General features: G+C 39.2%; 1 protein-coding gene across 4 annotated transcripts in view; it reads left to right on the plus strand.

The window, feature by feature from the left end:
• The window catches only part of LOC126354709 (cholinephosphotransferase 1), a 180,342-nt gene that overhangs the window by 135,520 nt on the left and 27,943 nt on the right, over positions 1 to 16,879 (plus strand). The window lies entirely within an intron of this gene.

Below are 16,879 nucleotides of genomic sequence, written 5' to 3' on the forward strand. Positions count from 1 at the left end.
CCCCAGCGTCAGGCCCACGGACGCCTGCCCAGATGGGCTTTAAATAAGGCGGACTGGGAAACTTTCACCTGTGCTGTCACCGTTCAATCTCCCCCACACAGTAACACTGATGTCATGGTTGAGCAGGTGACTACAACAATTGTTTCTGCGGCAGAAAACGCTATTCCTCGCTCTTTAGGGTGCCCAAGGTGTAAGGCAGTCCCTTGGTGGTTGCCGGAAATCACTGAAGAAATTAAGGAGTGCCAACTTATCAAATGACTTAAGCAGGAGTGTTGGGAGAGATTCGAGTCAACCATTGGCTGCCATATGTCACCTTCCCAAGTCTGGGCAAAGATCACACATCTTTTCAGGTTCAAGACCCCAACAGGTGTTCACAGTGCTAACATAAATGGCGCGTTATCTACCGACACACACGCAATTGCCGAGCACTTAGCTGAGCACTATGCTCCAGCCTCTGCAATGGAGAATTGCCCCCCAGCCTTTCTCACTCTGAAATGGTAGCTGGAAGGGAATGTCCTCTGATTCACTACACGCCACAGTGAATCCTATTACGCCCCATTTACAGAGTGGGAGCTCCTCAGAGCCCTTGCACATTGCCCGGACACAGCTCCTGGGCCTGATTGGGTCCACAGTCAGATGATTAAACATGTCTCATCTAATTACAAGCGACATCTCCTCGTCATCTTCAACCGAATCTGGTTCTGCCCATCAATCTCACCAACATTCTTTGTAAGCTACTGGAACACATGTAGGCGGTTGGGTTGGGTCCTAGAGTCACGCGGCCTACTGGCTCCATGTTGGGGCGGCTTCTGCCAGGGGCACTCTGCCACTGATAAACTTGTGTCCCTTGAGTCTGCCATCTAAACAGCCTTTTCCAGACGGTTGCCATTTTTTTTGACTTACGTAAAGTATACAACACCACCTGGCGACATCATATCCTTACCACATTGTATGGGTGGGATGTCGAGGGCCCGCTCCTGATTTTTATCCAAAACTTCCTGTCGCTCCATACTTTCCATGTCCAAGTTGGTGCCTCCCATACTTCTGTTCATATCCAGGAGAATAGAGTCCACAGGCCTCTGTATTGAGTGCTGTATTTTTAGTGGCCATTAACAGTCTAGTAGCAGCTGTTGGGCCTTCCGTCTCACCTTCGCTGCATGCAGATGACTCCTGCATTTCGTAATGCTGCTCCAGTACTGGTGTTGCTGAGCTTCGCCTACAGGGAGCCACCCACAAGGTGCAGTCATGGGTTCTAGCCCATGGCTTCCAGTTTTCAGCCGCAAAGTCATGTATCATGCACTTCTGTTGGTGTCGTACCGTCCTACCGTACCCAGAACTTTATGTTCGTGATGATCCCCTCACTATAGTGGAGACACATTGATTCTTAGGACTGGTTTTCGATGCTCGTTTGACATGGCTTCCTCATCTTTGTCAGCTTAAACAGAAGTGCTGGTAGCACCTCAATGTCCTCCGTTGCCTGAGCAACACCAGTTGGGGTGCAGATCGCTCTATGCTGCTGCGGCTCTACAGAGCCCTTGTCCAATCCCGAATTGACTATGGGGGTGTGGTTTATGGTTCAGCAGCACCCTCAGCATTGCATTTACTCGACCCCGTGCACCACTGCGGGGTTCAACTAGCGACAGGAGCGTTTAGGACCAGTCTAGTGGCCAGTGTCCTGGTGGAGGCTGGGGTCCCTCCATTGCAGATCAGACATGCAGAACTGCACAGCAGTTACGTTGCACACATTCGTAATTCTCCTGAACATCCAAATTACCACCTTTTTTCCCCACCTGCAGCAGTCCATCTCCCGCATTGGCAGTCCAGGTCGGGGCTAACGATTGCGGTTCACGTGTGGTCCCTTTTCTCCAAACTGGAGTCCTTCCCTTTACCACCTTTACTTGCGGTCTGTCACGTACACCTCGGCCGCAGCTTCGTCTGGACCTTTCACATGGCCATAAGGACTCCGTTAACGTGGCAGCTCTTCTCTTGTCACTTCCTCGCGATTCTTGACATGTTCCGGGGCTCTGAAGTGGTTTACACCGTCGGCTTGATTCGTTGATGGTCATGTTGGCTTTGCCTGCTTTTGCGGTGACCATATTGAACAGCATTCCTTATTTGATGACTGCAGTGTATTCACTGCAGAGTTGGTGGCCATTTCTCGTGCACTTCAGTATCTTCGTTCATGCTCTGGGGAGTCTTTTCTTTTATGTACTGACTCCTTGAGCAGCCTGAAAACTATCAACCAGTGCAACCCTCGTCATCCTCAGGTAGCGTCCAACCAGGAGTCTGTCTATGTCCTGGAACGATCCAGTCATTCAGTGGTGTTCGTCTGGACCCCTGGTCACATCGGAATCCCAGGAAATGAACTTGTTGACAGGCTGGCCAAACAGGCTACACGGAAACCACTTTTGGAGATCGGCATCCCCGCAACTGACCTGCGTTCGTTATTATGCTGCAAGGTTTTACAGCTTTGGGAGATAGAATGGCAAAATCTCATTAAGCACATCAAACTGCGAGCCGTTATGAGGACCACGAGTTTGTGGAAGTCTTCAATGAGGGCCTCTCGCAGAAACTCTGTGGTTCTCTGCCAGCACCACATTGGCCATGACTAGGCGACCCACAGCTACTTCCTGCACTGTGAAGACCCACCTCCATGTCGGTGCAGCGCCCTGTTGACAGTGACCCATATTCTTCAGCTCTGTCCTTCTTTAGCTGCCCTGCGACTTCTATCTTGGTTGCCGGACTCATTATCATTGATTTTAGCAGACAATGCCTCATAAGCTGATTTGGTTTTACATTTCATCCATGAGAGTGGGTTTTATTATTCAGTCTGAGTTTTAGCGCATGTCCGTTGTCCCTCTGTGTCCTCCACCCTAGTGCTTTTAGGTTTTAATGCGTTGCAGGGTGGCTGGCTCTTCGTTTTTATTTTCATGGTCGGCCAGCCACTGTAATCTGCTTCCTTGTTTTACTCCCTTCTAACTCTTTCTTGCCTCTCTGTGTTGTTTTCTTTTGTTCCTTTTAGTGTTTGTTGCCTTTCCTTCGTTCTTGTGGTCTTTCTGTTTTGTGTTAAATGTCTCATCTGTTTTATTCTCTCACTTGTGGCATTGTTTTATTAGGAACAAGAGACCAATGACCTCACAGTTTGGTTCCTTCCCCCCTCTTTTAAACCAACCAACCAACTAACCAACCTACATATCATCACCAGTTTGGTCCAAATTTGTGTTATGTGCAGGGCTTGGCCAGAAATGAAAGTGTTAGTTTAGTTTAGTTTCCAGGCAGCAGGTGGCTCAGCAGAAAGACTTCAGGACAGTAATATGAAGATCACTGGTCAAGACCCTATGTTGGAACTTCCTTTTTATTTTAAATTTTTATATTACTTATACTGCAAATAAACTGAGATAATGTCCAGTATATTGTATTTATTAAAATTTCTAGTAAAGACATGAAAGCAAAGTCAAAGGAAAATTTGGGCTTGCAAATAAATTTGCAAGAAGTGATTGTAAGCCATACACTAAAACTTCAAATGTAAAATTATATTCTTTTATTATTTACCAGTTGATGATTCATTTATGTGTGTTGGTGTGATATCATAGAAACAGGGGAACCTACTGTTCATGTGTTTCTGCTAAGGGCTGATCTAAGGTCAAAATGAAATGAACAGGATACAGTGTCCTGTACACTTTCATTACTATCCCTTCTTGGAACGTTATTTGCCGAGTCGTCCTGGATGCTATGAGTACAGTCTTTTCTTGGAAATTGTTTTCAATTCCAAATTTATTTTTCCCTTTCTTTTCATGCATTTCATGACAATACTAATAAATACAATATATTGAACATTTTTTTCAGTTTATTTGCAATTTAAGTAACATAAAAATTGAAAATAAAGAATAAAATTACACATGGGGAATTGAACCCATGACCTTTGGATTACTGTTGTGTGCTCTTTCTGCTGTGCCAACTACTGCCTGGAAAATACACTAATATAAATGGCTCATGCCTCTCCCAACCCATGCTGAAAATGCTATTATTATTATTATTATTATTATTATTATTATTATATTTAACTAATTAGTGGAAAATCTCATATAAAGATGTGAAACAATTACTAACAAAGAGATAGAGGGGCTGGCCAGTACTTACCTCAGCTCAGTACAGCCGATAGAAACACAAAAAACAACCGAAAATTTAAGTTCCTAGCTTTCGGAATAAATGTTCCTTCATCAGGGAGGAGAGAGGGGAGAGAAAGGGAAGAAGGGAAAGTAGATTTAGTTACTCACAACCCAGGTTATGAAGCAACAGGGAAAGGAAAACAGGGAAAGTAGCAAGGATGGAGGCATGGTTGTCAGAGGGAAGCCAAAGATATTCTACTGTAGGTACTGTGCCAGCTTCAAACCAAAGAGGATGCATACAGAAGTAAAGAGGTGTATAGTATAAAGATGTAGGATGAAAAGATGCATGAATGGCTAAAGAGGAAAGGGAAAGAGGAGAAGAAATGATTGGCCATGTAGAACTCCCACTTGTATCGGTTTATTTTTGACCAAGCCCAGCATTATCATAAATTTGGACAAAATCATTGATGGCAAATAGGTCCAGTCTTCTTGTGAGTTATCTCCATTGATTCATTCTGTCAGAGGACAAGTTCATGATATTAAGGCATTTTATGTACACTTGTAAGGATGTGAATGTGCAGTGGTTGTCTATTTATGGTCCATGTGGTGTCCAAGTGTCTTTTCTGAAAATATTTCTCTGTTGATAGACTTTTACAGATGTGAAACATAGTAAAACATTTCAGAAAAGAAAAGAATAGAAGCCTTTGAAATGTAGTTCTGAAGATGATGCATTGATCAGATAACTAACGGACAGGTACTAAATCACATTGGAGAGAAAAGAAATTTGTGGTGCAACTTGACTAAAATAAGGGTTTGGTTGGCAGAAAACATCATGAGGCATCAAGGAACTGTCAGTTTCATAATGGAATGTGAGGGGTAAAAATGGGAGAATAAGACCATTGAAATTTATGGTGCAACAGTTATACAGAGATGATGAGGTTTGCACAGGGACTAGCATCAAGAGCTGTGTCAAACGAGTCACTAAACTGAAGACTACGATTACAACATGGTATCCAAACACCTTTTGTCACAAAGAGTATATCTGTATGAATCGGACGCTTGCTTCTCACAGGGATCCAGGTACCATATAGGATAATAGCGGAGAAAATGAACTGGAAAATGAACAGACTTGTAACACATCTGGGGGAATAAAGACTTCAGTCCAAAGAAACTGAATATTTCTGTAGGTAAAACAGATTAGATTAGATTAATATTTGTTCCATAGATCACGAATACGACACTTCGTAATGATGTGGAACATGTCAGGTTAATCAAAGATGTCTGTACAAGATATTACATTACACAAAATATTGCATAACACTAATTTTTAAGTTAGTTTTTTTCCCCTCCCTTAATTTATATCTAAAAATTCGACCAATGAGTAGAAGGAGTTGTCATTTAGAAATTCTTTTAATTTATTTTTAAATGTTGGTTGACTATCTGTCAGGCTTTTGATGCTATTTGGTAGGTGACCAAAGACTTTTGTGGCAGCATAATTTACCCCTTTCTGTGCCAAAGTCAGATTTAACCGTGCATAGTGAAGATCATCCTTCCTCCTGGTGTTATAGCTATGCACACTGCTATTATTTTTTAACTGGGTTGGATTATTACCAACAAATTTCATAAGTGAATATATATACTGTGAGGCTCCCTAGATCCTTAAATAGATGTCTGCAGGATGACCTTGGGTGGGCTCCAGCTATTATTCTGATTACACGTTTTTGAGCAATGAATACTTTTCTACTCAACGATGAATTACTCCAGAATATGATGCCATACGAAAGCAGTGAATGAAAGTAGGCATAGTAAGCTAATTTACTGAGAGTCTTATCACCAAAATTTGCAATAACCCTAATAACATATGTAGCTGAACTCAGACGTTTCAGCAGACCATCAGTGTGTTGCTTCCAGTTTAACCTCTCATCAATGGACACACCTAAAAATTTTGAAAATTCTACCTTAGCTACAGACTTCTGTTCAAAGTCTATATTTATTACTGTGTTTTATCAAAATTTAAAGAGTGTCCATTTGCTGAGAACCACTTAATAATTTTGTGAAAAACTTCATTTACAATTACATCACTTAGTTCTTGGTTTTTGGATGTTATTGCTACACTTGTATCATCAGCAAAAAGAACTAACTTTGCATCTTCATCAATATGGAATGGTAAGTAATTAATGTATGTCAAGAACAGTAAAGGACCTAAGACCGAACCCTGTGGGACCCCGTACTTGATAGCCCCCCCAGTTTGAGGAATCAGCTGTTGTTTTAACATTACAGGAACCACTTATTTCAACTTTCTGCATTCTTCCAGTTAAGTATGAATTAAACCATTTGTGCACTGCCCCCCTCAAACCATAATGATTCAGCTTATCTAAAAGAATTCCATGATTCACACAATCAAAGGCCTTTGAGAGATCACAAAAAATACCAATGGGTGATGTCCGGTTATTCAGAGCATTTAATATTTGGTCAGTGAAAGCGTATATAGCATTTTCTGTTGAAAAGCCTTTCTGAAAACCAAACTGACATTTTGTTAGTACTTTATTTTTACAAATATGGGAGGCTAATCTTGAATACATTACTTTCTCAAAAAATTTTGATAGAGCTGTCAGAAGAGAGGTTGGGCGATAGTTGTTGACATCCGACGTATCCTCCTTTTTATGCAATGGCTTTACAATGGCATATTTCAGTCTATCGGGGAAGACACCCTTCTCCAAAGAGCTATTACATACGTGGCTGAGAATCCTACTTATCTGTGAGGAACAAGCTTTAAGTATCTTGCTGGAATTGCCATCAATTCCGTAAGAGCTCTTACTTTTCAGTGAGTTTATTATTTTACTGATTTCAGAGGGAGAGGTTGGTGGAAATACAGTTGTTTCAAACTGCACAGGTATGGCCTCTTCCATTAGATCCTATTTTCTCCACAACATTTAAAAAGTGATTATTGAAAATATTTCCAATTTCTGATTGTTTGTTAATACACTTGTCATTCAGTTTTATGGCACTAAAGTCTTCCTGTGCTCTTGGTTGCCCTGTTTCCCTTTCAATAATATTCCAAATTGCTTTAATTTGATTATCAGAGTTACTGATCTCAGACATGATACACATGCTTCTGGACTTTTTAATAACTTTTCTTAGCACCACACAATAGTTTTTATAATACTGAACAATTTCGTGGTCAGTACTCCCTCTTGCTGTTAGATACAGTTCTCTTTTTCATATCCCTGTGTGCATCAGTGGTTGAGACTGGTAGGAGGATTTATGCCAGTGTCAACCAAAAGTGAATTGTCACACAGAAAAGATTACACATAGAATGTCTCATTGTGGCAGAGAAACACTGGAGTCGTATCAAATCATCCTTCACACAGCTCTTGAAGTAACTGCATTATTTTGACTACAAATTTCACATGTGTACCTTCATCTATAGCCAGTTATTACAGAGCTTACTGACATTTTTCTAGTTACTGAGGTACTAAGACACCCTGTATGCTGCTGGACTTACCTACAGTCCTCTGCAAGTGCCAAATGTAATGAAAGTTTATCACTGTTAGGCATTTTTATTGTTAACTGTTGAGAAATGGTGAACTATCCTGTCCTGTCAGTGTTCATAATGTATAGTGGCAGGACATCAATTATTTAATTACATGATTAGAAGAAGAGTTTTATCCTAAAATTTGTCATTCAAAAAAATACAGGGTCATCTTACATTCTCAGATTAAACTATTGCTGCTGAGGCAAACATTTTGGTGTTGTGTGATAGATTATGTGACTTGACTTACATTTACAGATGAAGGTTCAGCAATTTATGTTGCATGCCGATTAGGGCTGAACCAACAATATTAGGCTTCATATGGAAGCTAGCTTTCCCGATGTGCTGCAGTGGTTGACAGTAGCATCGACTACATTCAAGCAGTCATGTGACATTTGAATTGCGCAGCATAAGTGAAAGGAATTTGCGATAAACTGAGAACTAGGGACAACAGCAAGCTATAACTCTGCTTAGTAATTGACAGTTTCATGTAACACAGAAGTAAATAGCATTAAGACACACCATTGTACAAATGCTTGATGTATTGAACAAATTTCCAATAAGAGGTCTCATGCAATACCAGCATTTGTGCATATATAAATGTTTACATTGACTTTTAAATGAAGATAACAGTCAAAGGGAAGTATCATGTCCTTCAAAAAATATTACTTAACTCTGAACTCTGTGTAATATGTTATTTGGCAATGAGAGAGTGGTCTGATTTAAGAAGTGGGTTGCAAATGAGCATTTTATCCCTGTTCATGTTTTGGAATAACGGGTAAAAATGCTGCCACTTTTAATCAGCTTGAAAAAAGGTAGCTATATCAAGCTGAAATTTGTCATGTAATAAGCTCTACAGTCCTGTAGTGGTGTAAAAAAATTTAGCTTTTAAGTCAATGCAGTGAAAACATACAGTCATTTATGTAACATATATTGATATTATGTAACATATATTGATACTTTGACTGGAATATTCTCTTTCAAATTCTGAAGGTGGCAGGGGTAAAATACAGGGAGTGAAAGGCTATTTACAATTTACACAGAAACCAGATAGCAGTTATAAGAGTAGAGGGATGAAAGGGAAGCAGTGGTTGGGAAGTGAGACAGGATTGTAGCCTCTCCCCAATGGTATTCAATCTGTATATTGACCAAGCAGTAAAGGAAACAAAGGAAAAATTCGGAGCAGGTATTAAAATCCATGGAGAAGAAATAAAAACTTTGAGCTTTGCCAATGACATTGTAATTCTGTCAGAAACAGCAAAGGACTTGGAAGAGCCGTTGAACGGAATGGACAGTGTCTTGAAAGGAGGATATAAGATGAACATCAACAAAAGTAAAACGAGGATAATGGAATGTAGTCGAACTAAGTCGGGTGATGCTGACGGAATTAGATTAGGAAATGAGACACACAAAGTAGTAAAGGAGTTTTGCTATTTGGGGAGCAAAATAAATGATGATGGTCGAAGTAGAGAAGATATAAAATGTAGACTGGCAATGGCAAGGAAAGCGTGTCTTAAGAAGAGAAATTTGTTAACTTTGAGTATAGATTTTAGTGCAAGGAAGTTGTTTCTGAAAGTATTTGTACGGATTGTAGCCATGGAAGTGAAACATGGATGATAAATAGTTTGGACAAGAAGTGAATAGAAGCTTTCGAAATGTGGTGCTACAGAAGAATGCTGAAGATTAGATGGGTAGATCACATAACTGATGAGGAGGTATTGAATAGAACTGGGGAGAAGGGGTGTTTGTGGTATAACTTGACTAGAAGAAGGGATCGGTTGGTAGGACATGTTCTGAGGCATCAAGGGATCACCAATTTAGTATTGGAGGGTAAAAATCGTAGAGGGTAAAAATCGTAAAGGGTAAAAATCGTAGAGGGAGACCAAGAGATGAATACACTAAGCAGATTCAGAAAGATGTAGGTCGCAGTAGGTACTGGGAGGTGAAGAAGCTTGTACAGGATAGGGTAGCCTAGAGAGCTGTATCAAACCAGTCTCAGGACTGAAGAGAACAGCAACAACAACATATTGATACTTGCAAATTCACTCGTTAAAACCTGTACGTACCTCATTATCTAAGTCACGACAAGAAATGAGGTTTTATGGTACAAGTATAGGAATAAATAATTGGTGTTGCTAATTATCAGAGGTTGTTAATAAATCTCAGAACAAAGAAAATAAATGAAAAATTACATCAGCAATTGCTGAATTAGACAAAAAATTAAAACACTCCTTGCACTGATATCACACCCGTATTGATATTGATAAGGGCAAAAATCGCAGATTCTCGATTCCTGAGTTGAATGTACTATCAGTATAACTTTATAAGTTTGTACGGAACCCTCAGAGTGCGAGTCCTACTCCCACTTGCTCAGTTATTTTTTAAATCTAACAACAGTGTCATGGGGTTTGGTAGGTTGCCTATTGAGAGACCTCCACCATGTCGCTGAAATAATGTTTAACTTTCCTTATCTGTCATTATTGTAAAGCCTGTACTGTGGTAGGGTCCACAAGGCTACACAACAGGATTCAAAGATAATTTCTAACTTAGTGACTGGTAGCTTTTTTGAAAAGCATGGGACAAATTTAGCCATATTATGAAAGAGAGAGTTGCACAGAATTTGCAAAGATACCATAGTAATGTGAAAATCAGTCAAAATAAATCTTCTTTGTTTCAAGTCTGACTACAATTAAATATCCATAGATTATAAATTTCAGTCATCTGTGACCATCGGCAGATCTGAATTATATGTGTAAAGTTTTAATCCTTAAATGTCTTTCAAACCCTAGGAAGAACTACCTGTCTGTAGAAAATCACAAAAGAATTGCTGTCACTGGCAGCGTGGGGAAGACAACTGTATGCTTGTAGTATAGCTGTCTAGAAAAGAAATAGGTATATCACACACACTTTTTGTATTTGGGTTATGCTTGTATGTTAGTGCACTTAAGATAACTTCTGAATTTGCAGGTTGCTGCAGTGCTACAAATATATAGTTAAAATTTTTGGCTCTTCCATTATTTTCCATTCGTCTTTTATTCAGAAACTGCTAATGCAGTTAAGTTTTGATGTATTCTGCACAAAGCTAAAAAATACATGAGATATAGTGTTTGCATGTTCCTGTTGTGCTCAGATCCAATAATGGAAGAGGATGTGGTATGAAGACACTAAAACATCTACTAATCAAGGAAATTAGCTAAATGATGGTGAAATGGACGCAGTCTACTTGTTTCCTTTCCAGTCATTCTGTAAATGAGGGAATTATTTCAATGTTGATGAAAAGTTTTGATTTTAACCAACCTCAGTATTTTTGTGTGTAGCTGTTCAACATTTCAAGGGAAAATAAACACCCACAATTACAGAGCAGATGTCATTTATGTATTCAGTAAATTACAGGCAATTATTGGACAGCAAAAAGTGTTAACTAAGGGCAGTTATTGCTTAGAGCACAGAAGTCCCTCCATATTCTAAGAATATACACATTCCATATTGTTTGTGCCATATTGACACGAGAGAAATGAAGATTATATTATGTTTTTGTGCTTGTGGAAAGGAAAACTCCCAAAGTATGAGCTCAGGTCTGTAGCACGTAATAAGCTTCACCAGAAAATAGGTAACAGATGTGATTACTGAATATTTAGAACATTTGAAGTCAACAAAACACATTCTGTCAAGCAAACCCTCACATAAAAAGATGTTCGATAATGATGAGAAGAGGAAACACACCCATGGTAAGCATAGTTGCTCATCAACTGGTATACAGGTCCCCCTTTTAATAAAGTACTTGATACTCGTAACATTCAAAAGAATCAAGAGATTACACTGCAGTGTACAGTTGTGGATGATGCTGTCAGCAAACCCCAGCTGGGCAAGTGATCCTTCCTGCATTATATAATATCATGTATAATATTGCAGACTGCTGTTATTAAATCCTTTACCAAAAACAGTTTGAAAATTTTTGTGAATTTTTCAGGAAACCTCTGATTTCTAAGGTCTTTTTTTTTTTAAAAAAAAAAAAAAGAAAGAAAAAGAAGATTGGGACGCCATTGCTCCAGTAATGCCAATGAAGACCCAACTTCCCCTCCTGAGCCATCAACAATTCAGTTGGTGTAATGCACCACGTTACCACACTGTCAGTAAAGAAAACCACATTGTCTCAGTTATCAGTGGCTTCTTAATGGCAAGATAGTGTCAGTTGTGGCCGCTTAAGATTACTAACCAGCTGTTTCAAACAGAAGAAAAACATTTTTATTAAACGTGAAAACATTTTAACATTTTACGACATTAGTCATTTTGTTTCATTAATCGTTTTTAATCTTTACTGCTTTGTCACATTGTCAGTTGGTACATCCTTATATGAGGTCTGTCTAAAAAGTATCTGACCTTTAATTTTCCCAGGCAAAATGGAGACAATAGTGTGGCGCCACTGTGCACAGTAAAGGAAGAGACCTTTATGCACATGCGTGAATTTTGTCCCAGCCTTCCAGCATGTCAGTCGCTGCCTGTCTGTCGTCGAGTGAGGGGCTACACAATGTGTTCATTAGATTACCAATTCTCTCACGATGACTGAACATGTTGAGCAAAGGTACTGCACCAAATTTTGTCAAAAGCATGGTGATTCTCAAATTGAAACAATTCGTAAGATTCAGCAGGTGTTTGGATAAGATGTGACGGTTGTAACACAAATTAAGGAGTGGTTCAACCGATTCAAAACTGGCTGCACATCAGCAGAGAGTGACCAGCCTTCTGGCAGGCCCCAAACTGCTCGGAGAGCAGCTGTTGCTGAGAGGATGCAAAAATTTGGTGATGGCAGATCGTCGTTTGACCAGGTGGGATATTGCTCTAGAGGAAGGAGTGATTACAGATTCTGCACATGCAGTTTTGCATGATGATTTGAGTGGCTGCGAAATTCGTTTGTGAGTGCCGGAACAAAAATACCTCTGTTTTGACATTGCACATGACCTTCCGGACTCCACCAACATTGATCCTGATAACTGGAGATGAGTCGTGGGTGTATGGGTATGCCCCAGAAACAAAAAGAGTCATTGCAATGGAAGCATCTTGAGTCTCCAAGGCCGAAGAAAGTACTGCAGGTGCGAAGCAAAATCAAAGTGACGCTGACTGTCTTCTTCGAAGTACAACACGAATACGCAACGAAAGGACAAACAGTGACAAAGGAGTACTATCAAGATGTTCTCCAACAACTCCGTGACCCAGTTCGGCGCAATGTGTATGGTGAAAAACTGGCAACTGCACCACGACAATGACCCCGCACATTCATCCCACTTGATCCAAAATTTCTTGGCCAAACATGTAATTACAGCCATTCGCCAACCTCCCTACTCTCCAGACATGGCTCCTTGCGACTTCTGGTTGTTTCCAAAATTGAAAACACTACTGATAGGATCCTGTTTTGAGAGTAGAGAAGAGAGAATGCACAACATGACGACGGAACTGAACACCATTCCAAAAGAAGACTTCCAGATGCGTTTCCTGCAGTGGAAGGATCGGTGGGCTCTGCACAAGGGGCCTACTTTGAAGAGCATTAGGGTCCCAACCCCATCAGGTACTAAAAATATTTTTTCTGGCCGAAGGTAGGATACATTTTAGACAGGCCTCTTATATCAAGGGCTGAAAGGAATTTCTAAGTATGTCTTTCACAAAGAGCGTAAGTCCATGCCTTAATAAGAAATTCATACTTGATACATTTCACAACCTCCTTTTCGAGGGGAGAAGAAAAGCAGTAATTAACGGTCAGAATTTCTCATTTTTAATTAATATTTAGGAAACAACATTTATATAATTTAGCATACCGATCTTGTACATTTGCGTATTTTTATCAGATACATCAAAGTTGGAGAAGAAGAAGAAGAAGGAAAAGAAAAGAAAATTAATGCTATTTGAAGGTGTGTGTACATTTACTAGTGAACCCTCAAAAGGTACAATGGTTTTACAGTCAATAATTGTTACAGGTGATAGTTGCTGGATATTTTTGCAGGTATCAAATGTCTCTTGTTGATAAGGCGGAACATAGTGTTGGTTGGATCAGAAAACTTTCCCATTTTTGGCTTGGTTACATTTAGATAAAATGTGCATTACAAAGTGAAAATGGGCACCCGCTGAGCAATTTTTTTGTTATCTTTCAATAATAAACAAAATATGATTGTAAAAACAAGAAGAAAAAGCAGTTTGGTGGCAGTTTATAATGACATGTCATTATGAAACAGTCATTAAAAATAAAGCTTGAGAAACTGAAAATAGGTTGGTTTTTTTTTTTTTTTTTTTTTTTTTTTTTTTTTTTTTTTTTTTTAATGTGTGAACCACTAATCACTAACCACAATTGTTGTAGTTCAAGGTATGTGAAAACAGCTTTCTTTTGCAAACAAAAAGTAATTATGATATGAGTGATGACATTTAAAATAACAGAAGAATTTTAATTCTAAAACATAGCTCATCATCCCTTTTTGTCCGGTACTTCAATTAGTGTTTGAGGGAGTTACAGATTTGTTAACACTACATGTCAGTCTCCTACTTTGCAAAAATGTACTTTCAAAGAGTTTAGGGAATGTTTGGATCCGCCCTCCAGTCTCAAATGCTCAGTGCTGAAGCATAGCCAACCATTCCAATGCCAACACTTCTCCCAAACCGGCTTGGCATATTTTTTGTTGTTTTTTATGTTTGCATGCTGATACTATAATGCATGAAGTTATTGACAGGAATTTTGTCTTTTGGAAAAATAGGTTAAATACTGGGAACCTACGATCTTGTGAAATTTGAGAGTATTCATGTGAGTCCTACTGTATGAAATTTCAACCAGTCCTCTCACTCTAGCTGCAGTATCCAGTCACAAACAGCGAGAGCTGTCCCCTGGCTGTTTAGTCTTATATATAACTTCTGCATCATTTCAGTGCAGTAATCATTGTAAATAAGTTTTGTAGTAGTTCTATTACATGTTTATTATCCTTTTAGTGTTTGTAAAATGGTTCTTTCATTTAGTGCTCATTTAAAAAAAAAAAAAAAAAGTGATCATTCCACTTTGGATGCCATGCGATTCTAGGCGCTACGTCTGGAACCCCACGACCGCTACGGCCACAAGTTCGAATCCTGCCCCGGGCATGGATGTGTGTGATGTCCTTAGGTTAGTTAGGTTTAAGTAGTTCTAAGTTCTAGGAGACTGATGACCTCAGAAGTTAAGTCCTATAGTGTTCAGCACCAATTTGAATCACTTGGGACCTGTGGAAGATACATTAGCTTATTTGTTTCAGTTGTGTAAATATTTGTCATGTATTATTGTTTTTCTGACATGTTCCATATCCTGGAGGACCCTCACTATGGATAAATTGGAATGAAAGTAAATCGTATCCATAGCTGTTTGAATGCATAGAGCGTGCATTCATTGGCATTTCTAAGTAGGACTGAGGGTTAGCCACAGGTGCGATTCCAGCCAGCTGCCTAACAATAATTTTGATTGAGAGTGTACGGTGTATTTGGACTAAAATTAGTAGTAATCGAATTGTTCATAGAACAAACATTGCTGTAAGAATGATTAGGAAATGGATTGAACAGTTGTGTATTCTATTACAGTGGTGTTACTGACGGGTCATATAAGATGCTCAGCTCTGAGTGCAGTTATGAAATGAATGGGTAGTACAAAATTGAAGGTGCCATTTGAGAAAAATCTATCTCCTGCCATATCTTTCATCAATAAGCAGCCTCCTTTTGACTCTTGAGTGCACCATGAATTCAAAAGAAAATTATCTCCACAGTTGTGTATGATGTCCTTTCAAAGAGTGTCAGGCGCACTTACTCTGATGTTTTGTCAGATATTTGCTATTTTGTTTTTGCAGTGTGTAGCTGGAATCAGCCTAAACAAATACTGCACATCACATCTTTCATGCGACACCCAGTGTCAATGGATAACTTCAGTTTGTTTCCCATTACAATCAAAATTATTTTTAAAGTGGAATTTTGTGCACTCATGCAATAGAGCAGTCCCCAGTTAATCTACTGTGATATTCATTTTATCAATATGTGCTAACAAGGACAGTAAAACACATGGAATAGTCAGTACTCCAACGGTAACTGAGCAGCGCTGCATACTTGGCAGTAGCAGTCAGGGCAAGCGAGAACAGTGTTGTCACTGTTGGAGAGTCTGATATGTTTTGCATTTTGCTGTACCTCTCAATGCGCATCAATGAAACAAATATCGCATTAGGCCAAATTCGAGACTGTTCTGTTGAATATGAGTGTAAAATTCTACTTTAAATATAATTTTGTTGTAACGCGAAACAAACTGAAGGTTTCCGTTGACACCGTACAGTGCATGAAAGACGTAATCAGCATTATTTGTTTGGACTGAGTTCAGCTACACATTGCAAAAATCAAATTGCAAATATTTGCCATAACATCAGAGAAAAGACACTGGTTTGTGTTATTTGTAATATACATCATAACTGAAGGTGCAAAACCATACAAGTGTAATCACATTTAACAAAACAGTTGCAACATCCAAAAGGTAAATTGCTTTCTCATTTCATCTTAATTAATAGGCAAGGATAATAAATACCAATCTCATATGTACTGGCCGTATTCCTAAAGTTATTGTTAGTATCTTAATCAGCATCTGCATCTGAACACAAACTATAGTTGTATGAAAGAAGTTATGAAACATTAAATTGTCACTTGAGAAACTTCTAACATCTAAGGCAAAAAGCTCTGGAACACTGAACAAAATCAGATGATGCAAGATGGCCAATTTGTTCTATATAACCTCTCTGTAGTTTGTGGATAAATGCTTGCAGTAACGATAATCTTGACAGACATTGGTATGTTGTACAACTATTCATTTGCCCAACTGCATGAATAATTTTACTATTTCCCTACTGATTAATAAATCTTCTCATGAATCATAAGCTGTTAAAGTATGTTCCATTCTAATGTAAAATCAAACAGTGGAAAATCCAGGTTGAAATATCTGCAGTGTCAGGAAAAGATAGATTCCTGCTTACCATAAAATTATGCTGTAAGTAGCTGACAGGCAGAGCTAAAAGACATTTGCACATTAACTTTCAGCAGCCGCCTTTGTCAGAAAAAGAAACACACACAGATTCATTCATTCATACAAGCAAACACACCTCCCGCACATATGACCACCATATCTGGCAGTTCGGTCCGGTCCGGTCCGGTCCGGTCCGTGTGTGTGTGTGTGTGTGTGTGTGTGTGTGTGTGTGTGTGTGTGTGT

Source organism: Schistocerca gregaria, chromosome 3 (assembly GCF_023897955.1).
Source record: "Schistocerca gregaria isolate iqSchGreg1 chromosome 3, iqSchGreg1.2, whole genome shotgun sequence".
NCBI classification, from domain to species: Eukaryota; Metazoa; Arthropoda; class Insecta; order Orthoptera; family Acrididae; genus Schistocerca; species Schistocerca gregaria.